General features: G+C 39.2%; 1 protein-coding gene across 45 annotated transcripts in view; it reads right to left on the reverse strand.

Moving 5' to 3' along the window:
* The window catches only part of SORBS1 (sorbin and SH3 domain containing 1), a 296,548-nt gene that overhangs the window by 265,081 nt on the left and 5,434 nt on the right, over positions 1 to 26,033 (reverse strand). For 2 of the 45 annotated variants that reach the window (XM_072626161.1, XM_072626150.1), the window contains exon 1: positions 17,364 to 19,651. The exons of 39 other annotated variants lie outside the window; for them this stretch is intronic. The gene's annotated coding sequence lies outside the window, so the exon portion shown is untranslated. Of the gene's footprint in view, positions 1 to 17,363; positions 19,668 to 26,033 lie in introns of those variants that run through there. 4 more of the 45 variants (XM_072625878.1, XM_072626141.1, XM_072626169.1 and 1 more) reach the window with 4 other exon arrangements.

Below are 26,033 nucleotides of genomic sequence, written 5' to 3' on the forward strand. Positions count from 1 at the left end.
AGAAAGGCTTTTAGGCAGTCATTTACCTGACAAACTGGGTTCCCAACATGCACTAGGAGAAAAGTCAATGAGACCAAAAAAAAAAAAAAAAAGATTCGACATCTTGCTAATGGCCGCAACTTGTGCAGTTTACAGGTTTGCTTTTCCTATATGGGTGCCATTTTTCTCCCCTGCTAGGACTGTGTATTTCCACTTTATTCAAGCTAGTTCACAGCATTGCCTTGTCATTAAGGATGCATGGATGCCCAGTATGATGCCACCGGAATTCTTCTTCAGGTACCAATTGGACTAGTTGGCCTCTGAGATCCCTTCCAACTCTAAGTGCTGTGATTCAACATCCAGTTCAAATCTCCATGATCTCTATTGATTTAATTTTTTTAAATCCCATTTGTTAAGCACTAGGAAATCACTGAGGTTAAAATGATGGAAAATAACACAGTCCCACCTTCAAGGAATTCAGGTATAACACCCACAATTACACACGGTGGAATAAACCTTGGCTCTATGGCAGGGGGTTCATGACCTGGAGGGGGCAGGGATATAAATTTGGTTTTTAATAGTTTGATAACTGTACTTCAATATACAAATAGTTCTTCATTTGCATAAATTCGCATTCCACAAAATTAATTTTATGTAAAGAATTCTGAAAGAAATCTGCTTTCCAAAAATACAGCTTTGTTAACTTTACTGTGCCATACTGGTACGTTTCTTTGTGGCATCAATACTTAGCATAGTACCTGGGACATATGAGGCACCTATATAAACAGTTATTGACTGATTCACCAGACTTCCAAAGATGTCCACAACACAACAAGGTCAAGAACCTCTGCTTTAAAGACACAGCTGGGGTTTGGGTCCCCCCTCTGATCCTAACTACATGTGCCCTTAGGCAAGTCCCCCAACCTCTCTGGGTCTCAGTCTATTCATCTATAAAACAAGAAAGTTGGACTACATAGCCACTGAGCTTCCATCCACACTTATATTTATGAGGCTATCCTATGAAATAAGTGTGATACAAGGTAGAATGATAGGGGCTCTTATTGGCACTACTAGAACCAAGTGAATTTGCACTGCTCGCTTGACACCTCTTTACTACCTCTGTATTGGTCATTTTTTCTTCTCTGTGTGAATGTGTGACTTTTCCGCCTGTTCAATTACCAAAGTACATTCCCAGAATCATTTCAGCCAGGCAACTATGCCACAGGGTAGAAGGGCAGCCACTAAAAATGTTCCCTATCCATCAGCTAGAGAAGTATTTTAAAATCATTCTTTTTCTCTGCTTTAAAGCATCTAACACAGTGCTTTTCCTTTCGGAGCCTTTTAGGCAGATCTCTAATCCTCAGTATTCTGTCTACAAATCAAAGCTAGTGACCCACAAAAGAGTGGCAGATTATTTTAATTCATTCTTCTACTCCTTTTGGAGGCAAACCTGTGGGTTTGAACAGCTTCTGCTCATTAAAGGAAGATAAGCACTCACCAGTAGATCCTGTCCTCCACAGTGGCTTTCATCCTTGGTATCCCATTTCTTTTGGGGGACTACAACTGGCTTTTTGTGGCATTCATACTAACCTTTGCAACAAACTTGGGTTTCCCTTTTAGCAACTTTAGCAATCATAGAAACTTCTTTGTACTGAAAAGAAAACTTAAAGATCACTTAATCCCACCTTCTAGTTTTAAAATGAGGAAATGACTTGCCCAAACCCAAACCAGTTAAATCAGTTTTGTGTATTGTCTTCTCCCATCAGAATGCAAACCCTTAAGAGGGCAAGGACTGTCTTTCTTTCTGCTTTTATTAGCGTCCCTAGCACTTAGCCCCAAGCCTAGCGCATAGAAAGTGTTTAATAAGTGCCTTGCCTTTCTTTAATGGCTCTCAATTGCCTACTAAATGAAGAAAAAATTCCTGATCCTGACATTCAATGCTTTTCCGCCAGTTCTGTCTGGCATACTCTTTCTACCTTTATCTCCAACTACTCGCTGTCACCTATGTTCCAACCAAACTGGACTATTCCCCATACCTCATTTTTGTGCTTCCCTTTACTGTCTCCCCTGCTTGGCACACACTGTCACCATGAACTCTCCTGCCTTCTCCTTCGTTGCCCTTTTTACTAAAGTGCCTCCTTTCTTTCAAGGTCCCAAATAGGTACCTCCTCTTCCCTCTCATTTCCCAAACACACCCCTAACACCAGGTAAAAGTGATCTCTACTTCCTGAAATTTCTCAAAGCACTCTGAGAAAGTGAAAAGGATAAGTTCAGGTATTCTTTCCTGTATCAGTTATTTTTGTACATTTTCTTTCCCTTAGATTGCAGGCTTCTTGAAGGAAGTGTCACATCCCCAGTGCCTCATATGCAGTAAATACTTAATGTTTGTTAAATAAATGAATGAATCTGGGAGTTGAGAGGAAACTCAGAAATGCTACCTAGTGCTCTATGGCATTCCTGACTCATTTTTTTAAAAATTCATTTCTGGAATTTCTTTTTTTCTTGCTGTTGATATTGATTTTCTTCGATTTCTAAATTCTATCAACTGGGGGCCGTGGCTACAATAAGAAGGGCATGAAGGTGTGAAGCAGTGAATTTCAGGGGCTGAGGAAGAAACCTCAAATCCTGTAACATGAGTAGCTGTTGTCAATGTCTTTAATAATTCAGGGTTCTCTACTCCCTCCACTAATACAGATCCTAGCCCCTCTCCAGTTCAGAAAGTAGCCCATGTAGGCAGCTTCTCTGTAAAACCTGGAGATGACCATGGCTCAAAAATTTATCCCCCTGAGGCCACCCTGGTGATGAGGCTCTATGAACTCAATTAGATAAACATATAGTCTGTGACCAGACCTGTAGGTGAAGTCTTTACAGCTTGATAGGACCTGCTAGAGTCCATTCCAGTAGCATAAGCTTTAAAAACCCCAAGACCACAACTCATTGAGGCACTGAAGGAAGACTTTAGCAGAAGATCTAGCTTGTCAATCAAACATTATGTATGTTTCCTTTGTGGTCCTAAGTATTTTATTTTATGTCCTTAAAAACATTATTCTGAGAAGTTGTCTATAGGTGAAGAACCTCTTCTATGTAAGAATAATTATCTAAGCTATATAATATTAGGTTAAAAAAATAGAAGATCTGATTACTGGAACAGAACTTATAATACCAAACTAGACCAAATGTACATCCATTATTATAAAACACTGCAGAAAAGATGCCAATATTTGAAAAGTGGGCAAAATTGTTAATAATCACGTGAAAAAATGTCCAAACTACCTAATGAAAAGGTTGCAAAGGCAAGATTAAAAAAGGTACCATTTTTATACTTATCAAATTGGAAAACAATTGAAAATTATTAAAATTCAATAACAATCAAACTATAAGGAAGTGAACATTTTATTACATCATTGGTAGAATTGTCAATTGATAAAATATTCTTGGAAAGTCATCTGGAAATACAAAATAAGAGATTTAAAGTGATCATATGATTTAATATGGTGGCCCTAATACTAGACTTTCTGAAAAGATGTTACTAAAAGGAAAAATACACCTACCACTTAAAAAATACTGACAGTTTCTTTGTACTATTTTGAGTTTTTTATTCTGCACCAAGAGCAGCACTTTCTGACCTATATTCATTCCTAATTTCTTCTTCTATGAATTTCACTTCGCTTTTGAATCATGGAGTTCCTTATTGTTCCAGTTTTCTCTCTTTCATCAGGCACTGTTGGTTCACTTTCTTTCATAGTATAATATTTTCTAGGAAAGTTTTATATTCTCTTTGAGGTTTTACTCACACTTCCTTCTATTTTTAGGATTTTCTCTGTTGGCACCTACTTGAGTGCTATGCTTTAACTCTTGATATCTTTGGCATTTCAGTCTTTTTCTTCTATTCCCCATCAAATTATTTTCCAACCCTTCCCCTTTTTCTGGTAAGCAGACTCCCCAAACTGGGGTTGTAAGGCTGTTATAGAGGTCACTCGCATGGGTCCCTGCCCTGAGTAATTTCTGAGGGACAGGACTGGTCCCAGACGATTTCAGTCCTCTTTCTTTCAAACCCAATCTAACTTCCCACGCTGGCTAAAGCCCCACCCATCGCTGGCTGGACATAACGGATCTCTACCTTTGGGTTGGGTCCCAGCCACAAACCTTCAAGTTTGCTTATGTTCCTCCTTCAGCATGTGGAGGCTGCCAGGGGCAGGGCACTGAGTGAGTGTGCTAAATATTAAAATTCTCCAGGGCTCATTCATAAGGATTTTACCTTGTAGAAGGATATGTGTTCATCCTATGTGATGTTAGCTGTAATTACTACACATCTAATCATAATAACGACTTTTATATGGCACTATGGGTCAAGTGTGCTAACTATTTTATAATTATTAACTCATTTGAGCTTCACAATTTGATCTGGGAAGAGGTAAAGTTTACAAAAAATGGTTGATAATAACAATAATAATAGCTACTGTTTATATAGCACTTTAAGATTTGCGAAGCACTGTACAAGTATTATCTCATTTGATCCTTACAACAACCCTGGGTAATAGGTGCTGTTATCATCCCCATTTTACAGATGAGGAAGCTGAGACAGATAGGTGTTAACTGACTTGCCCAGGGTCCCCCAGTCCATAAGTGCTTGAGGCCAGATTTTTCCCGACTCCAAGTCCAGTGTTCTATCCACTTCACCATCTGATCCAACCTGATTCGCTATCTTGCTGGTCTTGTGATTTCCCTTTTTTGTAAAAGTGAAAAAAATAGAATCAGTCTATATGTTTAGTAATGTTTGGAATGATTCATAAATTACAGGTGGTGGGGAATGCTCCTACAAATTCCTAATTCACTATTCTTTTTGTTGTACCAATCAGCCTCTCACATGGTGATTGGAAGATCATATTGGCAAGGCCTAATAATGTATCTTCAGGAAAGATCCTATGGGTAGTATGGAATGGGTACTCAAAGGTCATACTTGTTAAGTGCAGGATGGGTCTTGATCATAGAGAAGACAGTCACTTATGTGCCATGATTTGAGGTACTCCAACCCCAACACACAAAATTCCTAGCTGTACTCAGCAGTAGCCCTCGTATATTTTAACTCGGTTAGGATACTGTTTTAAATGAGGGGGTATCACATATTTGTAGGCAATTTGTTAACTACCTTGTTCTTAAGGACTTGTTTATTGGATTAACCCTTTGTCATCCACTTTCATATAGATTCAAATTCTTTGAAGCACATTGCAATGGAGCACCAACAGGAGTCTTGAATGCCAAAAGGGTAGAGAAAGTATCCTTTCAACATTCCTAGGCTACTGAGTTGACAGGATCATATTTCAAATATGTCTGTGAAGACTACAGAAGGAAACTTGATGATTACCAGACTAGAAGCAGTGAGAGAGGGCTGGTTACTGTGTTCTTTTGTCAGGTTAGCTTTATTAGGGCTTCAAGGTCCTGCCTAATTAGGGGGAGGTAGAGATGGAGCCAGAGATAAAATTAGCTAAAGGTTGATAAGAAGGACAATGTGGAGAGGTACATGGAACAGGTTTATAAAGCACCTCTGAAGGTCTCTTCTTCTTCCAATCTATACTAGAGTAATTTTCCCAAGACAGGAGATTTAATCTTGTCACACCGGCCCAAAAATGTGGAATAGATCACTACTGCCTACCAAATAAAGTTGAGTCTCTTTGAACTTCCTGGAATTTAAGAGCTCTCTTTAGTTTGGCTTCAATCTACCTGTCCAACTTGAGCTGACAGAATTCCAAGGACTCTATCCTCCTGTGTAGGAAAAAACTGATGTGGCAGGGGTAAGATAAAGATAAAAACAAATAGCATCCTAAGCTACATTAAAAGGGAAATAGGGTCTAGAACAAGGAAGGTGATGATTCCTCTATTCTCTGCCCTATTCAGACCACAACTCGAACACTGTTTCTTTTTAGGAAGAACATAAGCACTGAGATAGTGAGACATCTAGAGATGATGCCATATGAGGATTGGTTAAAGACACTAGAGATTTTATCTACAGAAGAGAAGAATGGGTGGGGGGAGGGATCATGATAGCTGTCTCCGTGTAACTAAAGCACTTAGCACAATGCCTGATACATACATAATAAACAGGAATTTAGATGAGGAATTAAACTTATCTATTTGACATCAGAAGGCAAACCTGAAAGTAATGGGCCAATGTTACAGAGAGACAGACTTAAGCTTGATTATAAAAAAAAACTTCCCATCAACTAGAGCTGTTCCAATGGAATGAGCTATCTGTCTTATGTACCTTCTTCAAAGGAGATCTTCAATGTTAATGTCCACTTGTCTGGTGAAATATGAAGGAAGGACTCTTGGTGAGGCAGAGGTTGGACAAAAAGGTTTCAAAGGTCTCTCTTCCAATGCTATCCCTCTCTTCCAATGATTCTAAGGATTCAATGGAAGGTTTCTTCCAATGTTGAGATTCTATAATCCTCTGAAGTTGCAAAGCTGACCCTTGAACCCAGGCTTCTAGCCTCTCAGTTCCAACTCTTATCTGTTAACCAACCCTGCTCATGTTGGTGGTATGCCTGTTCATAATTTTAATATAAGCAAATGGCTTTCATTTAAAAAAAGTTATTAGAGGACAAGATCAGACATTTATCACGGCTATGGCTATGAGGAGCATTCTCAACCAAAGAGTAGAGGCAATCGCATTAGATAAAATGGGTAATTTAATTTACACGTAACAGAAAAGCCTTTGCATAAACACAATCAGGGTAACTAGGAAAAGAAGGTTAGCTGCTAATGGGGAATAAATCTTTTCATCAAAGATCACTAATAAGACTCTGATATCCAAGATACATAGAGTATTAAAAAATATATAAACCATTTCCCAGTGGAAGGATATGAATAAACAGTTCTCAGAAGAATTGTAAACTATTAATAACCATAAAAAGACTGCTCCAAATAACAAATAATATGAGAAATGCAAATAAGAACAACTTTGAGATTTCACTTCACATCTACAAAAGTGGCAAAGATGACAAAAAGATGAAAATGATCAGTGATGAAGGGTGTAGAAAAAAAGACACACTAATATACTATGGGTAGGGCTGTTAATTGAAAACAACCATTCTTGAATGTAATTTAGAATTAAGATTTTTTTTTAAATGACTAAAATATTCATGTCATCGATCCAGAGATCCTACTGCTAATCATATATCCCAAAAAGGTAAAAAACAGTCAATACATACCAAAATATTCAGAGCAGCGCTTTTTGCAGTAACAGAACTAAAAACCAAGACCATGATCAGCTAAACAAACTGTGGCACATGATTTTAAGGGACTATTACTGAGCCATAAGAAATGATGAATATGAAGATTTCAGAGAATCATGGGAAGTATGACCTGATGCAAAGTAAAATAAGCAGAATTAAAAAATACACACTACTAAAATGCTTTTTTCCTTTTTCTTTTAAAATTTTTGTTACTAGGAAATGCTTTCTAGGTAAGAACAATGGAGAGACAGATTCAGAAAAGAATGTGATATAAAAACAAGATATCAATAAGAATAAGATTTTTAAAAAAGAAAACAAACAGGTTTCACTTCAATACTGAGTGGAATTGGTAAATTTATACTCAGGGTCACAGATATGGCTCTTATAAGAGAACAAGAAGAGATACTGAATGGGAAGGGTCATTGAATGGGAGGCTCAGTGCCTCCATCAACAAACCCCCTCTTCACTGTGGTGACAGGAAGGAAGAACTAGAGATAAGGCATTCACTAGGGTTATATCATAAGTACTGGCTGCTTAAATGAGCCTCACAAGGATAGTGGTAGAAGTCAATCATCTACCATATTGCTGCTGGAAGGGAACTGTTTTATTTTACTGTAGCATAGTATTTTAGAGCTGGACCTTTAAGATCTAGTTCAACCCCCTTACTGAAGAGCAGAAAAGGTAAGTGAATTGTCCAAGGATAGACAACTAGCTGGTGACAGATGCAATAACTGAACCCCAATATTTTAATTCCTAGTCCCTGCCCTCCTTGGAGGGCAAAATTTGTGTCTTATTTTGTATTTTCCTCAATTTCCGTAAGAATATCCCACCATTGGGGGTGGAGGGGGGTGATAGAAGGGAGGGCAGATTGAAGGAAGGGGTAATCAGAATGCATGCAGTCTTGGGGTGGGGAGAAAAGAAAAATGGTAAAAAAAAAAATTGGAACTAAAATCTTGTGGAAGTGAATGTTGAAAAGTAAAAATAAATTAATTAATAATATAAATAATAACATCCCATCAACCAAAGTGCTTCCCTAGTCCTGTGCTGAGCATATGGCAGAAACATGAGGTGTCCATTCATTGGGGCATGACTAAACAAATTGTGAAAAATGGATGTAATAGAATATTACATTAGACTATCAGAAACAATGAATATGAAGACTCCAAAGAAACTTGGGAAGATTCATAAAGTGATACGTAGTGAAACAATCAGAACCAAGAGAACAACTTGCCCAATAATGTCACGTAAAGCAACAAGGAAAGACATCAGAATTCTGATTAACGCAATAAGCAAGCTTCAGGAGACTTGGTGCAATGCTCCCCTCTCCTCTAAATGAAGACATGATAAACTACAGCGATGGAGTGAGGCATATGGTGATAGATAAAGTGAATATATTTCTTTGTTTTACTTAATTATAGTTCTTTATTATACTGGAGGAGCCTACAAGGAAGGAGAGAGGTATTACAAAGTGGTAATTTTTTTTAAATCGTTCATCAAAACTTTATTTTAAAAGTTTCAAAACATAAAGGAGAAAGAAAATATAATGCAGTCAAGTGGGATCAACAAATTCTCACTCATCACCTGAGGTTCTTAATCAATCTTCTCGTGATGGAAGTGCTTTCTGAGTGAGTTTACAATTTAAGAGTGGCTGGCAGTGTGCACATGCTTTCCCATGTTTTTTACCAAGGTCCTTTCCCATCTCAAATTCCTATGCAAATACACAGCAGGACTTAAAATAATCACACGGAGTAAATAAAAGAAGGAAGCAAACTGGTGCTGGATGTTCTCTACAAACAACTCCTTCTAAAAGAAAGTTTAGTCTCTCAAACTCAGAAAACATGACATGTTCATTTTATCACAAGAAGTAGAATGGAAAAAATAACTAAAAATTCTGTAGCACTTTACAGTTACGAAGCACTTCATGGACATTCTCTCACATGTCATCTTCCCAATAATACTGTCAGGTAGGTGGTACTGTATACCTTTTACAGATGAGGAGACTGAGGCTCAAAAGAATTAACACTTTCACATTTGCAGAAGACACAGGTTAGGAAGGATAGCTAACACACTGGATGGTAAAGATCTTGAAAGCCTAGAAAATTAGGCTAAACAGCTTCCTTATCTGTAAGGTAGGGGTAATAATGCCCACAAAACCTACTTCACAAGGTTGATGTGGGGATCAAATGCAACAATGAATTCTCATCCTTTGCAGAAGTATATAACTGTCATTTATCATTATTACCTCATCCAAAAAAAAAAGTTGAATCAAATAAGATAAAATTTAAAAGATATAAATGCAAAGTCTTGGGCTCAAGCAAATCATCTTCAAAAGTTCAAGATGCGGGAGGCATGATTTATCTGAAGAAGATCTAGGGGTTTTAGAGGACTCACTCAATATGAGTAAACTGTGTGATATGAAAGATTAAAAAGAAAAGCTAATTCAGTCTTGGGCAGCATTAATAGAGGCATACCCTCCAGAAATAAGGAAATAATGATATCACTGTTCTCTGCCCTGGTCAGATCATATGTGAGTATTGTGTTCAGTTCAAGAAACAACATTATAGAAAGAATATTGATAAGCTAGAGGACACTCAGAAAAGGGCCACTGGAATGGTGTATGGGAGAATCGCTTCAAAGAACCGAAGGATGACTAGAAAATTCTTGGAAACATGGTGATTGACTTAAACAACAGAAAGGCAAGTGCAAGTCATGTCCTCATTTCTCTGATGTCATGGTCCTCTGAAAATGAAGGATGAACACAGCAACAACCAAGGTCACAAAACGAGTTCACTGTGCTAGGAGTCAAGACAGCTGGATCTCAATAAGGATCTAAAAGTAACTTAGTGTACAATCTGGGACAAATCACTTCACCTTCCCAACCCCAGGTTCCTCCCTTACAAAATATAAGTAGTTAGACCAGATGATCTATAAAAGGATCCTTCCAAGTCTAACATCCTATGATTCTGATCACATAATGAGTGAGCCATTTTCCCTATGATAACTGAAGAACGTTCTTAGACCTAAAAATGAAATCGCCACTCACAATGAAAAACTTTCTAGCTCTGAGAGAATAGAGCCATACATGGAATAAAATGGCTTTCCTTTCAGTACTCAGCCAGAGAGAGTTCTGGAATCACATTTGGGGAATATAAACAGTTAGGGGCAAACATAAGGCAGTTCAGGTTTTACACAATCATGGCAACAAAAGTGAGATTTATTCAGTGCTGAATTAAGCTCTTTATATTGTTTCTACTTAAAAAGGAAATGTATTGACTACAGTTCTTCTTACAGATTTATCTTTTCTGACATCAAGCACATTCATAGCCTATTTTAAATTCCAGGGAACAATGTTGGTCTCAGGAAAGTGAATACCAGAATGTTTCATCAGACCATTTGGAAAGTAAGGAGAAGCAGCGCCATTTTTGATGCTCATAAAACATAGACAAGGTTGATTATCCTACCGGTCTTAACTTCAAGTTAGAGAAATGCCTGTTTGTGAGAGCTGAAGTCTGGTCCAAGACAACCTTTTAAAAATCCATTTCAGAGGCATGTTATTAAACAGACAGAAGGATTCTTGGCTATATTTTAGGGATGCTTACTTACTTGGCCTGAATGGATTTTATACCACTCTGAAAAAGTGAGAAGGACTAAGGTTAGATTAAGCAGAGATAATAGTTAAAGTCAAATGAATGTAGCAAATCACAGAATGTTTGAGCCAGAAAGGATTTTTAAGGAAAATATAGTCCAAACTCTTAATTTTACAAAGACCCATAGGAGTGACAAAATGACCAACGTCACATAGCAAGTTTCTGGCAGGGTCAGGGCCAAAATCCAGGTCTCTTGATTCCAGGTCCAATGCTCTTTCCAACATACCACAGATGTTCAACTTGTCCCTAGATGTTTATATTTCTTTAAACTTTGCCTTGTTTTACCACTAAATTAAACATATATTGTGTAAGCATGAAAACATTTACATTGCTATTTTTAAATAGTTATCACCTTATAGAAAAAGCATCATCAGTTGGATCTGAATTATATTTCTATTTTCTTTCAGTTCTCTTTGAGAAAGCACAATCATTTGGTCTATCCAAATCATATGGAGGCACACTATGTAGTAGCAGCTAGCTACTATGCGCATGTACTGTGTGACTGGGGGTAGTAGCCTTTACAAAGCTACTCTTACAAATACAAACCTATCCCACAAAATGGCAAATAAATTTCCTTCACCTCGTCACCAACGCATTTAGTAAATCCTATTATGCAGTTACAGACTGACTGGAAACATAGTCAACTGCTCAGCCTAACTTTAGGGGGCAAATAAAAATTCCCCACAACACCTGAAGAAGAATTCCATCGAATGCCATTTCTCAGTAGAGCCAAGATATATTTTAGAAGTCAATCATTATTTCTGGCCTAGAAGTCCCTATACCAATAAAATGCAAAACCTTCTGCACAATGCCCAGGAGTTTAAGATTCATTCTGTAGTTTTTGTTATTCTTTTCCCCTCCCCATTTCCTTTCCACCCAGTTACAAGCCTTTGGTCTTAACCTTTGGTCTTAAGGAATCTTTCCTCCTAGTTCAAAGGCATTTCAAAAGGTTAAAATGAAGGGGGGAGGGGAATACAAGCCACACAGAAAGAGCAAGCCCTTTTCAGAATTAATCATGCCCAGACTGTGTTTCCCGACAAAGGTTTCCATTGTTACCTTAAAACAAAACTATGCAACTGGAATCACCCCAGCCTAGTGGAAAATGTACCAGGCAGGAAGTCAAGGAGTCCCTGGTGTCAGTCCTAACTCTGACACTCACTAGTTGGGTGACCTTGGGCAAGTCACTGACCTCTCTCTAGGCCTATTTTCTCATCTATAAAATGAGAGGGCTGGCCTTGAAGTTCTCTATGCTCAGAAGATCCTCCAGTGAAAGAATGCTCCATATCTAAAATGTTATTAGTCTGTTAGTTATTAATGCTAGCAAATGACAGAAAATATAGAGCTTTGGGCCCACTGGGTCCGGCGATTCTCATATATGAATCATTTGTGAATTCACATCCTCTTCTCAAACAATGCTCTTTCTCTTTCTCCCACTTGGCCTTGCTAACTAGTGCTTTCCTTGTTGTCTCCCCTTCAGTATCTCCTAATTACCAGCCCCACCCATCATTCCATAAACCTTGGGGCACCCTTATTTCCCCCAGTTATTCAAATGGAAGTTGTTTTATGCCCAACAAGAATCCTCATATACCAGATTTAATCGAGAAATTCAAACTCTCCTGCAACAAGGATAGATAAGGAGGAACAGGGAGGGGAGAATGCTAGCCACACGCAGGTCTGAGGATTCTTGTTGGGCATCCAAAGTGCTCCAGGGAGGGCTTCAGCTTTCAGAGGCCTTGGGTGGGGCAGCTCACATTTCTCACTCTCCAGCCACCAACTGATAGGAGTTTTGGGAGCTGGGGACTCTAAGCCTCAGCCCCACCCAACCCCCTGGCTTGCTCCCAGGGGCCCTGGGCCCAGGGATGATAGGGATGTAAGAAATATACTACTTCTCCTTTGGGCCATAGCCCCAACAGGGTCCATTACAAAGCCACCTGCTTTCCCATCTTCTGAACCCCAAGGTTCCCAGAACTCTTAACATCATTTTTGCTATTAGCTCCTGTGTGTTCATCCTTCATTACCGAAGAAGACCATGCCATCAGAGAAACAATAACATGACTTGCACTTGACTTTGTTTTGCGTGAGGGAGGGCTGTGCAGGTCACCAGCCTCACTTCTCCTCCAGGGCCATCTGAATCCAGTCTTCTTGCCAACACCAAGCCCAGCAACTTGCTCCGTAAAGTAGGTGGGTTACTTGCCTTCGGGCCCTCACTTCATTTGGAAATGTTTGGAAGTGAAGATTTCATCAATACTGGAGGAAAAGCTTCCCTGGGCTGTAAGCAGGGAAGAACCAAACACATCTGACCTTCATGAGCCTTATTCTAAGTTCATCGGGATCCCAATTTGGGAAGCTGCTGCCTAGATCCAAAGGAAAAGCCTTCAGCTCCAACTTAGAGTATTTCTATCACTGACTGAAATTATTCTTCTTGCACAGATTATTTAATCAGTATGTGCTCATGTATGTAACAATCTCTAAGTTCTTGGGTCAAGACTGGTTGTAAACAGTTAAGGGAGGCAAGTTTGTCTCATATTAAGTCATCCCTTTCTGCTCGATGTTGGTCAGTCATTCAGTAAGTATTTATTAAACACCAACTATGTGCCAAGCATTGTGCTAAGGATACAAAGAAAGGCAAAACAAACAAACAAACAAAACAATCCAACCTAACAGCAACCCAGTCCCTGACCTCAAGGAGCTAGTAATAGAGTGGGGAGAAAGGGAGAAGGAATGTTCTTCACCCTTCCTACTTTCCCTGCCTCAGTGGAGCCCCTTCCCTTACCATCTTTGGAGCTCAAAGCCCTTAAGCTAGAGATTCTTAACCTGAGGTCCATAAAATTACATATATATATATATATATATATATATATACAGAGAGAGAGAGAGAGAGAACAATGTTTTAATATAATGGGTTTCCTTTGTAATTCTATTTGTGTTGTTTTGTCCATCTAAAATCATTATTCTGAGAAAATCCATAGGCTTCAACTGATTAGCAAAGAGATCCAAGACACAAAAAGGTAAAGAAACCTCTGCCTTAGGTTCTCCTCCTCACCCACCATCAATACCTGCTCACAAAGGCATTTTTTAACTTTAACTCTCCTACAAACTCATTATGAAACTTTAAGCAAATTGGAACCTCTCCATATCTCATTTTTTTTACCTGTAAAATGAAGGCGGGTGGTGGGGAATGACCTACATAATAGTATAGAGCTTCCCTGAGTTCTCCAAGTTTATAACAGTAGAACTCAAACCTTGGCACTGAGTACAGTTTTTTCAACAGACTGTATCTACATTCCTAGGATCAGTTCAGGTAAGTGGAGAGTCTCAGTACCAGTAGGTTGGATACTTGGTGATACATTCTTTGACCACAAGAACACATGACACAAAGAAAAATGGCTTTGAGTACTATGTAGCCCCCTTCTGCAGTGATGGTTAGAGTGTAGAGGAAAAGGAGGCTAAGAATCATGCATCTTTCAACCAACTTTAAACAGTAACTTAATTGATGGTATTTTAAATGTGAGATCCTTGTCCAGGGGCCAATCAGTGATCATAATTTCAATCTCAAGTTTGGCATGATGAAGTTCTTCTAGTAGTATATCCATAACCAAAAGACAAAAGCAAGTGAAATGGAAAGGCAGGTCATAGTTTATCCTTAGAGAAGCAAATTAAGGAATCAACCAAGTCAATTTTGTCCAATGTATCCAAAGGGAACAAGACATACAATATCATGGGACATTCAGCCATCTCATGTTGCAGCATTCACATGTTTTCAAGAAGATCATCATGAAGGAATTATACTTAAGTACCAACATCTATTACAAAGGATGAAGAGTTAGAAAAATTCTAGAAACAACTCAATAAGACCCTCCAAATAAGTCAACATATGCTTTGAGTGCCTTCATGGCAAATGTGACCATAAGGAAGGAACGTATAAAGTATGTTGAAAAGCATAAGTCAGTAGTAAGAAACCAGAGAAGCCAAAGGCCTATAGTCTATGAGGAAGTCTCATGCCTATATATCTTACTGTCTTCAGGAAATAAGACAGTAGTAGGCACTGGACATAACAAAGTCCTAAAACATCATAATTTTTAAAATGAATTATGTTCTAAAAAATAAGAAACAACTGATTACCAATCTGAAATTCATTACTAATTTTGTTATCGGTGTACAGTAAGACCATGGACTTGTAATATAAAGATCAAAATCAATGTCTAATCATAGGAATGAACAATAATGAAAAAAACTATGGTGAGCAATTGGGGCAACTTCAGCTTAACCTTTTAAAATAAACAGGTGACACTAGAAAATGAGAAATCAATAAAAGAACAGACATTTTCACAGACTGGTACCATTTACTAAGAAAGCTAAACAAATGTAAATAAAATACAATAGTAAGGAGACCAAAAGGACCCAGAAAGAAACTTCCTCAAGGAACAAACATATGATCTGCTTGCTAAATAGAAAGATATGGCAGCCAAGGTCAACAGCAGTTTAGAAACTGATTTGTAAATCTTATGGAAGAGAATGATAGGAGATTATGTGCTATATTGCTTCATAAAGTAGTGAGAAGCAGAATAAATTTGCAGAAATCTTGGAAAGAGATCTATTATCAAGATCATCCCAGAGTAGTTAAGTATAAAACTTGAAGAACAAAAAACATTTAAAATTTGAAAAAAAAAAAATCTGCCCAACAAACTTTTCTATTCATCAATTACAATGGAGCGACTATACTTAGACTGTAACATCACAGACCCCAAAATGCTACCTGAGGAAGTAGCAATGGTACTAAAGAAAACAAAGATAGGAGAACAGTCAGACATCACAGAGGGGCCTAAGATGGGTGGAAGTAACACAATGTGGAAGACATTGAGAAATCAATTATTAAAATATCTCAAAAGGAGGATGCCAATTGCTCTGGGAAAAAAATTCACAGACCTCATTATTACTACCAAAATAATTAACCCAGAAAACATTTTAAAACTGTTGAATTACAGAGATTTTTTTAAGCCTCGATAAAGACTTGAAGATAATAACAACATATACATGAAGGGATCTTGATGAAGGTAGAAGAAGGAATCAGATAGACTTTCACAAACTGTATTCTAAAGTGGAGCACATCTTTACTATTATACGTTGACTCAAAAGTATACAGAGAACACAAACTCCTGCCATACTTATTGGTTTTTTAACTATGAAAAAGCATTTGCTTTAGTAAAGCAAAACATTACCTTAAAGGCTCTCCTCCAACAAGGCATTTCCCATACATATGTCAAAATCATATAAAATTTCTTGAAAAAGATAGCAAAGATAACTTCCTTCAACAATGCCATAATGATTATTATCAAACAAGTTATAAAACATGTCCAAAAGAACTCATCTTCTCCCCAAAATCTGTTTCTTTTCTCCAGCTTTTCTACTTATGTTCATGGTACCACTATTCTCCCAGTCACCTTTGACTCTTCCCGTCTACAACAACTGCCATGCAGTATCTCTTGCATCCTCTCCTTTCAATATCCACTACAACCATTCTAAGTTGGACCCTGCTCTCTTCTCCCTTAGACTACTATAACAGCCTTTTAATTGGTCTTCCTTCCTCTACTCTATCCTTTCTACAATACAACAGCATTTAATCTTCTTAATGTACCACTCAAATGTCACTCTCCTACTCAAAATCACCTTCAGTAGCTCCCTATTACAGGATGAATAAAGTGTAGACTTCTGATCCAAAGCATAACAGTTAATTCCAAAGATAACCTTAAGGGATCAAGAGAATAGTGATGCTATTCCCAGAAATGGTAAAGTTAGAAAAGGATATCAACTTGGAGGCTCAAATGATAAAATTCAGTTTTTAACATGTTGAGTTTAAGGTGATAGTGGAGTGTCCAGGTGGTAATGCCCTGCAGGGTGAGAAGCATAGGGAGTATGTGAGAGGTCAGTACTAGACAAGTAGCCTTGGAAGTCATCAGCAGCTGACAGGTGAAACTCTGAAAATGGATTAGACCCAGTAAAATAGTAAAAATAGCAGAGCGGGCTATGTTTTAGAGATACTTATAACTGGCTGTAAAAGGGGAGAGAGAGGAGGGAGGGAAGAGCGAGGAAGGAAGGGAGAGAGAAAGGAAAGGGAGAGTAGGGGGAAAGAGACGAGAGGAGAGAAAGAGAAGAGGAGGAAGAGAGGGAGAGGAGAAGAACAGAGGGAGAGGGGGAAGAGAAAAAAGAAGAGGAGAAGAGAAGAAAGGAGAGAAAGGGTGAGGGGGGAAGAGGAGGGAGAGAAAGGAGAGAGAGCAGCAAGAGAGGGAGAGAACAGAAAAGGAGAAAAGAGGAGAGGAGAGAGATGGAGAGAAGAGAACAGAGGCAGGGAAAAGGGGGAAAGAGAGGAGAGAGAGAGAGAGAGAGAGAGAGAGAGAGAGAGAGAGATTTGAAGAGGGGAAAATGAGTCCAGTGCCATAGGAGTCAACAACGGAGGAGAGCAATCAAAAAGTCACTTTTCTACCTCCCAGTCTGACAAGCCACCTACCTGTTTCCCCACTTCGTGCTTTTTCTTTGCCCTCCCCTTGACTACACCAAGGTTAGCTGCTGTCAAACACAGCAGACTTAGTAAGGGCTCCCAAACTGGCTCTGTCAACGGACTGTGATGAACCTACAGCAGTAGCTTGGTTTTATTCCCTGAACCAAATATTCTTAACCCCTAAATCCAAGAATTAGAAATGAAAACAAATCCTAAATGTAAATACCATCTTTGGTTGTTTTGCAAATTACTTTGTATTCTGTTCTTCCTGGACTTCCTTTTACAAATGGCTTGGCATGCTGACACAGCCTATTTTGTTATTGCACCAATACTTTGAGCCAAGGGTAATAGTGGGTGAGAACCCACATAATTTCCTCTCTCTTTTTAAAGGAAAATCAGAGAATTTTATCTGAAGACTTTAGAGTTCATCTGCAGTCACAGAAAGAATCACAAAATTTTTTTAAATGGAAAGAACCTTCCAAGATTAACCGCCTTCACTCCTTTCTTGGTCTAGAAACTTGATGTCAGAAGAAAAAACATGAATTGACCAAGATAACAATATACTAAGTAGCTACAACTTCTGTCACTGACTGGATGCCCAAATGGCCTTTAATAACTTGGATACTTCAAATTAATCATCCAAAATGTTCTTCCCATCTCCTTCCCTTATAAATAACAGTGACGGAGAAGGGGAAAAAAAAACAAGAAACATAAAAGAAAAAAAATCTCTGACAACCAGATGGCAACATGTGCCATCTAAAATCCTCATTGTTTTGCTCGAGTTCTTAATTTAAGGTGCAAAGAATTAATCACCTCTAGAAACATTGCTGTTAGAAGATATAAAGTATTTAACAAGCTGTTTTAAAAATTAAACCATCCAAGAGCTCTTGGTCCGTGCTCATGGCAACACGTGAGTCTTAAAAATACCACCAAGGGTAGTACTAGTATTAGGAAGTTAGGGTGAACCTGTTTCAACTAGGTCTGCCTTGAAATCAATGTGCTGAACCCAAGAAATGACATGGTGTAGTTTTTTATCTCTATTAAGACAAGTACCATAAATACCAAGTAATTTGAGGAGAGAAGAACGTTTGACAACCGTGGAGATCAAGAAAGGTCTCAAGAGGGTGGTGGCACCTGAGCTGAGCCTAGAAGAAGACAGGGATTCTGAGAATGGGCCTCCAAGAAATAATTGCAAGAGCCTGGTCTCAAATTTAGCCTTCTACTTGCCATTTGGGGCAAGTCAGTGAACCTGTCCAGACCTCAGTTTCTCCACCAGTAAAAAAATGAAGAGGCTATCTAGATGGCTGCTAAGATAACTTCTCTTTATAAGACACCATGATCTGCAGGGATCAAAGGCAATAGATTACTCTTTTTCAAGCCCTTCAAAGACAATTATTGAGAGTTTCAAAAGGAAGAAGAGGGGACAGAGGTCTGTCATTGTCAATCATCTCTGTTGACATAGGAGTTGAATGGGGAAAAAGAAATTCTTTCCTTTCTTTTCTTTGAAGAAAAGAATGGGACTGGCTTTAAGGGATTTATTCCATCTAGGCTCCTAGACTTAAGAGCTAGGAGGAAACTTTGATAAGTTACAATGCTTAACTCCATTAATAACTACATTGGAGACACCAAAATTAGTTATTTGAAGTCTTTTCTCATTTACTTTTACCATGAATATTGTAACAAGGGGAATAAGCAAAAAACTGGTTTAACAACACACACATAAGCCCCCTCCCCAAGCCTACCGCATCCTTAGAGTCAATACACACTCAACTCAATGCCTGCTCGTCTCCAGTTGAGGAGGAAATCTGGGGATCCTAGTTCACCCATTATACAATCAGAGAATCCTACAGTTGGAAGGGCATTTTAGATGTCATCCAGTTCAGATTCTACAGATGAGGAAGGAACCTGATCATCCAGCTAATTTGGTGGCAGAGCTGAAACTAGAAGGCCTCCCAGTTTATTTTCCAAGCGAACAAGCTACAGTCCTTCAGTTCAGTTAAGCCTCATCTTTTCCTTCTTTCCTTCCTTCTTTCTTTTGGCAATCAGGGTTAAGTAACTTGCACAGAGAAACAGATAATATCTGAGGCTGTATTTGAACTCAGGTCCTCTTGACTCCAGGGCACCACCAAGCTACTCCAAACCTAGTTTTTTCTACAAGGCACTGTGCTAGGTAATTGGGATAAAAATAGCAAAACCAAAACATCTCCCTTCTACAACTTGAGGATTTATCCCAAACTGTCCTTTCAATATAGGTGTTTAAATAGCCCATGGATCTAAGGATGAAAGATAAAACCAATGAGCTGAAAATGAAAAACACGCTGGCCCCAGAAACTCTTTCCTCCACCCCACCCTGCCCCACCCCCACTGCTTCCAAGGACAGCTGTCTTAGAGGCAAGCAGTATCTTTTATCAATGCTCAGGCATGACTAGTATTTCCAAGTTCCTGAGGAGCCTCACCCCCTCACACCTGCCAATTTTAGCTCATTAATTTACCGAGTAGATTACCATCCAGGCTCCAAGAATATCAGAGAGAGAAAAAGCAAAAATCATCCACAAGTCTAAAATCGCTTTGTGCAAACTCTGAGGATTTTTCAGACTTCAAGCTACAATTTTTTATACCATTATTTCAGAGGTTTTCCACCTCTTTTTGCCATCACTGGCTTTCTTTCTTTCAGGGACCCTATTATCTGTATGCAGAAGGGGGGACAACTTGTTCTTTCTACATCCTTGACTTCTATTTTTTGTTTGGTCTCTTTTTTTTCTTCTGAGGCTTTCAGGGTTATGTGACTTGCCCAGGGTCACACAGCTAGTATATTTGTGAGGCTGAATTTGAACTCAGCTCCTCCTGACTCCAGGTGCTCTACACTACACCACCTAGCTGCCCCACATCCCTAAATTCTACTGGCTGCCTCTGTCTCTATTCCTATGTTGTCTTAGAATATTTACTGGGAGTCAAGGAACCCCAGTCCTAGGTCCTGACCTTGGGCAAGTCTGGACCTCAGTTTCAAAGGATTATGGATCTAGAGCTAAAAGCAAACCTGAAAGCAGCTATGTGGTACAAAGTGCTAATAGATCAAGAAGACTTGAGATCAAATCCTACTTCAGATACTGGCTGTGTGACTCTGGACAAGTCACTTAATCTCTTTTCACCTCAGTTTCCTCATCAGTAAAATAGGAAAGTTAATAATAACCTTTCAGAGTTGTTGTGAAAATCAAATCAAATACAAAGAAATATGAGTTCTTAGTCCAAGGTAAGTGACTTGTCCAGTCACACACGTTGTGTCAGAGGTAAGGGTGGAAACCAGTCAGAGCTCCTGCCCTTACACCACCTCATTTCTTCATATGTCATATAAATAAATGACTAGATCTCTTAAAGCCTTTTCAACTTAGCCTTTACTGGAGAGAATAGTGAGGGTGGAGAAATCAACCAAGCTGAGCATGTGGAGATAACTTTGTCTACTCTGACATCCTGTTATCTGTTTGGTCCTGAGCTATGGCAGGTGAAGTCCAGCCCTTACCTCTCACTAACCCTGTCTTGGACCCTGGGTTTGAATCTGTTTCCAATACTGCCTCCTACCTCAAAAAGTTCTCTTAGGTTTTAGACAGTTGTTCATGGCTAGAGTGTGGATAGCATACTGGGCTTAGAATCAGGAAGATCTGAGTTCAAATCTGGTCTCAGATATTTCCTAGCTGTATGACCCTGGGCAAAATCACTTAGCTTCTTTTTGCCTCAGTTTCCTCAATTGTAAAGTAGGGATAATAATAGCACAAATGTTACAGGGGTGCTGTGAGGATCAAATAAATGTAAAATGTAAAAAGTACTTAGCACAGTGTCCAGTTTGTAGTAGGTGCTACACAAATGCTTATTTTCTTCCCATCATAGATTTCGAACTGGGAAGATCTTAAAAAAGATCAAGTCCAAACCCTCATTTTCCGAAGATGGAACTGAGGCACACAGGTTAAAGTGACTCACCCTGGGACATATCACTAGAGGACATTTGAGGCAGTATTTGAACCCAGGTCTTCTGAGCCCAAGTTCAGTGTTCTATTCACCATCCCATGCTGCTTCTCTCGATTTGTCTCATGCTACAATCCAGACCCTTAACACACCTCTTCCCCCACCCATCAACAAACCCAAACTCAAGCCAGGCAGGATTGAATCAGCGCTATGGCTAGCACGGATGGCCCAACCCTGGTCCACCCAGAGGTGGGATGAGGGAGAAGAGTTCACTTAGATGATAGGCTTATAAATCATCACTGGGCTCTCCTTACTCAACATATCCTAGACACGGGCAACAGGCATGTAATAATATGTACGTCCAAGCCAAAATCGAATCTAACCAGGAAAGAACAATTAGCAAACCAACCTACCTTCTGTTTATACTACAAACAAGGTAATTATTGACTTAGTAAAGCCAGCATGTTCTGCTTGATGACAAGCCATTACCAAATAAAACTACTGTACTAGGATTTCACCTGTGATTTTTGCAGGGAAGTTCCCCATGAGGAAGCCAAGCTCAAGCCAACATTTATATGTCTAAAATCAAAGCATAAGGCTTTGGTTAAATTGATTAAATGATTAAATTAATCATCAGTTTTTCATCCTGAAGTCTAAAGGGAAGGATAATTCATGGACACGTTCACTATTCTACCTTGCTGGAGACAAATCAGCAAGAATTTACAATGTGCCTTCCCTCTTTTAATTATTTCCTAGTTATGTCGTCTATAGCAAATCAAAGAATTATTCTTCTACAAGGAATGATTCTATTCTGCTAGAAGGAATCACCAAAATGTGGGGACCTACAAGATTCCTAGAGAACACCTAGAAGAGCTTTCAGTGGCTCGATTTTCCAAGTTTCCATAACTTGCCCTTCCTGGCCTCAGTCCCCTTCTCATCACCACCTCTCCTCCTCCCTGTAAAGGAAGGCAGTAGTGATGCGCTGTCCAAACTGCGCAACTCTGGGTCTCTCTCCACTCCTCCAACTAGCCTAGGTTGGAAGTATAGGAAAGAGAGCCTCTCCCTCTCTCTATCTTTGACCAGGGCACCACTTTCTGGCTCTGAACCCCAGAAAGACACACCAGGAAAGAGACTGCATAAGAAAAGGGTGACTATGGGACAAGGCTGCGAAGGGGTAAAGGTTCTGATGAAAAAGCCCATCTGCCCCATGGAGTGATCCCTGGGCCACTGGGTACAAGTAACCACAGGAGGAGAGTCAAGAGGGTTTAGTTCTGAGGCATTTTTAAATGAGCAAGTATTGTAGAAGTAACCCCTGGCACTGGAACACTTTGTTACTATTCCCTCTGTAGGTGGTCAGTTCTATAAACACAGTCTGACTTGCCAACATTTTTTTTCCACTCTGCAGTCGCCTATTTAAAAAAAAAAACTCAACAACAACAACTCCAAACTCTACCCTTTAACCAGCAAAGATCTGGAAGAAGACGACTCTGGCCTGTAAATCAACCCAGATTCAGTTATATAATATGTACCTCAGTTTTCTCATCTGTAAAATGAGATGAATACCTACCCATCTTTGAATCAAATGCTCTTGGAATTGGAAGACATCCTCAACCACTCAACCAAGGCAGGAATCCTCTCTCTCTCCAGCGTCCCTGACAGATGCCACACTTGCCTGTGGTTGTACACCTCCATGCTCAGGGTGCTCATTGCTTGATGAGATAGCCTATTTTACATCTAGACAGAGGAAGGTGAATGCTATGTGGTGGGAGAAAGCCAGATGTGAACACAGAGGAGTCCCAGCTCCTTAACTTCCTAGTGGTATGACCTTGAACCAATCACTTTTCCCTGGGTCTTGATTTTCTCAACTGTAAAATGCCTGGATTGGACTGGATGACTTCTAAAGTCCCCTCCAGCCCCAATGTGGTCTAGGATTCAGTGAATTCCAGCTGTTAGAAAATTCTTCCTTATATAGAAAAGGGCAAGAATCAGACTCTCTATAACTTCTACCCATTGGTTTTCTTTTATTATTTTATTATAACACAACAGACTGTGAGGATGAAGTGAAATAAAAGGCATAGATACTCTTTAAAACTGTAAAGAGCCCTACACAAGTTCAAGATGATATTATTCATTTATTTCTAACTCAAAGGAATCAAATCTGAACCCATAACAATAGAGGTACCATAAATCTAGGATATTATATACTATCTGGGGATGGTAATCTATGGCCACTATCTAGAAGTATTTTCAGAATTGATGCCAAAGCACAAAAGATTCCCAGTCCCATAAGACAACCTTGTAGTATATATCAGCCTACCTTAGCCACCAGTAAAGGCTTTTGCTTTGATGTTCCTCAATTTTTACATCTGTTTTGGTTCTTCTGCCAGAGCCACAAACTTTTTTCTTCTCTCTCTCTCTCTCTCTCTCTCTCTCTCTCTCTCTCTCTCTCTCTCTCTCTCTCTCTCTTTATTAAGCACAGTTACATCAATGAAAGAACAGAACAGAAAAATAACTAGAAAGAATGACAGAGATCAATTAGTCTAATCCTTTTGTTTTATAGACAGAAAAGGTAAAACTCAGAGATGGAAATGATGTTCTCAAAGCAATTCAGCCACCCAGGACAGTGCTTAGCAAAGCCTGCCTTCCTTAGTAAACAATTAATAAACACTTGTTGACTTGACAACAACTCAGGTCCCTGCCAACTTTGAGGCTGGTGACCTTGCACAGCCCTCCTTCACTCAAATCAAAGTCAACTGCAAGTCATGTTGTCATCTTGATGTCATGGTCCTCTTCGAGAAGGAAGGACAAACACAACAACAACCTTGCTCTCCCCATACTCTACACCGCCTCTCTTTATTAAACTATTAACTGTCAGTTGGTCAGGATTTCATCAGCTTATCATCATCCAGATTGGTCAGGTTTGTTGGGATATCATCAAATGTGATGATAACATATGTAAAACACTTTGCAAACATTAACTGGTCATGATAACAACAACAGTTTTACATAGCACTTTATGGTTTACAAAGCACTTTACAAATAGTACCTGAATTGGTCTTCACAACAACCTTAGGTGCTGTTGTTATCCCCATTTTACAGGTGAAGAAACTAAGGCAGACGGAAGTTAAGTGACTTGCCCAGAATCACAAGCTAGGAAATGTCTGAGACCAGATGAACTCAGGTGTTCTTAACTCCAGATCCAGCACTACATCCCACTGCACCATCACTATTATTATATAATTTATATTTTTTAAATCTGTGTACATTATATGTATCCCCTCACCAGTAAAATGTAAGTTCCTTGAAGGCAGGAACAGTTTCCTTTTTCTGTCTTTGTACCCCCTGACACCAGCGCAGTGGCTACTGATGAGAGGCACTTAAATGCTTTTTAATTGGAAATGAATTGTCTCATGATGAGTCTGTCCCAGTAGAACTTATGATTGTGTTGTGTTTTTTTTCTCTAAAATAGTCTTAGGTTCAAATTTCTAGGATTCTATGAATAGATTTAGCAAATCACATTTGAGTGCTGACTGCGGGCCTTTACATTCATCATTCAGTGCCCTTCTATTCAATATGTCTTCTGTGACTGTAGCCAGAAATATGGTGGGGAAGTCAAAAGGTGAATAAGTACTGGATGGTTCCTACTCACAAGGTTTAGAGTCGAGTTGGGGGAGGGGGGGCGGGGGCTGTTAGGAAGTGTACAAAGTAGAGTGTGATAAATATAAAAGAGAATTTATGAGCAAAGAGCAAGGCACATACAGAGGAGGCAACACTTCTAGCCATAGCAGCTGAGGAGATTCATTCTTCAGTTTCTCATCTTGAGAAACTGTCACCTTGGGTGTATTCTGCTTAGACCCATCTATATGTATCTAAAGAAATAACATGCTGGCTAACAGAGACTCTGCATTAGAAACCCACTTCCATGCGACAATCAGATGACAGCCCATTCTACAGAACAAATATCTATCTTTTCTGATCCCTGCTTGCAAGCTGTAACACTTCACAGGTCTAATTGTTTCTTGTTAGCCATTCTGCCCCTGTCAGAATGCCCTGGATGACATAGTACTTGTGATCCTTTCTCACGGTAATCACAGTAACTGAGTTCCCACATCAAAACCCTCACACTAACTCATGCCCAGCTTGCATCTTAGTCTAGATGGAAGCTGGCAACCCAAGCTTCTAGCTCCTTTCATAAAATGAATGATTAGCTATCATCCTTGGAGGGGTCAATTCAGGCTGGGAGAGAAAACAAAACAAAACAAAAATCTGCCTTCATGGGCCCTTCCTAGACTGGAGAACCCACAGCCTCTCACCTCCCCCAGTCTCCTCCCAGCCTTTCCTCCCTCCTAGCTTCAGTTCTCTGGACCTGCATGAGTGATGTTGAACTGAGAGGAAGTGATTTTTTTTAAAAAAGCACTTCTCCTAGAAGAGGACATCCCTTTTGAACCATAAACAGAATAAGAAGTCTTTTTTCTAGGGAGGCTCAAGGACCCTCAGGAAGAAAGAGAGGGTAAGAAAAAGTTACAAAGCAAAAAAAAATTTTTTTTAATTTTTAAAAATTGATGGTATTTCGCTTGGTCGATTTAGAACAGGAAACCTAGAGCATCATTGAATAAATATGACAAATACTTCAAAATATGCTTTAATTTTATATGATGGCTAGTTAGGAGGAAGGTTGGGAAAAAAGAGGAAAAAGGAAACCCACAGAGGGAAGAAAAGATT

Source organism: Notamacropus eugenii, chromosome 1 (assembly GCF_028372415.1).
Source record: "Notamacropus eugenii isolate mMacEug1 chromosome 1, mMacEug1.pri_v2, whole genome shotgun sequence".
In the NCBI taxonomy this organism is placed as follows: Eukaryota; Metazoa; Chordata; class Mammalia; order Diprotodontia; family Macropodidae; genus Notamacropus; species Notamacropus eugenii.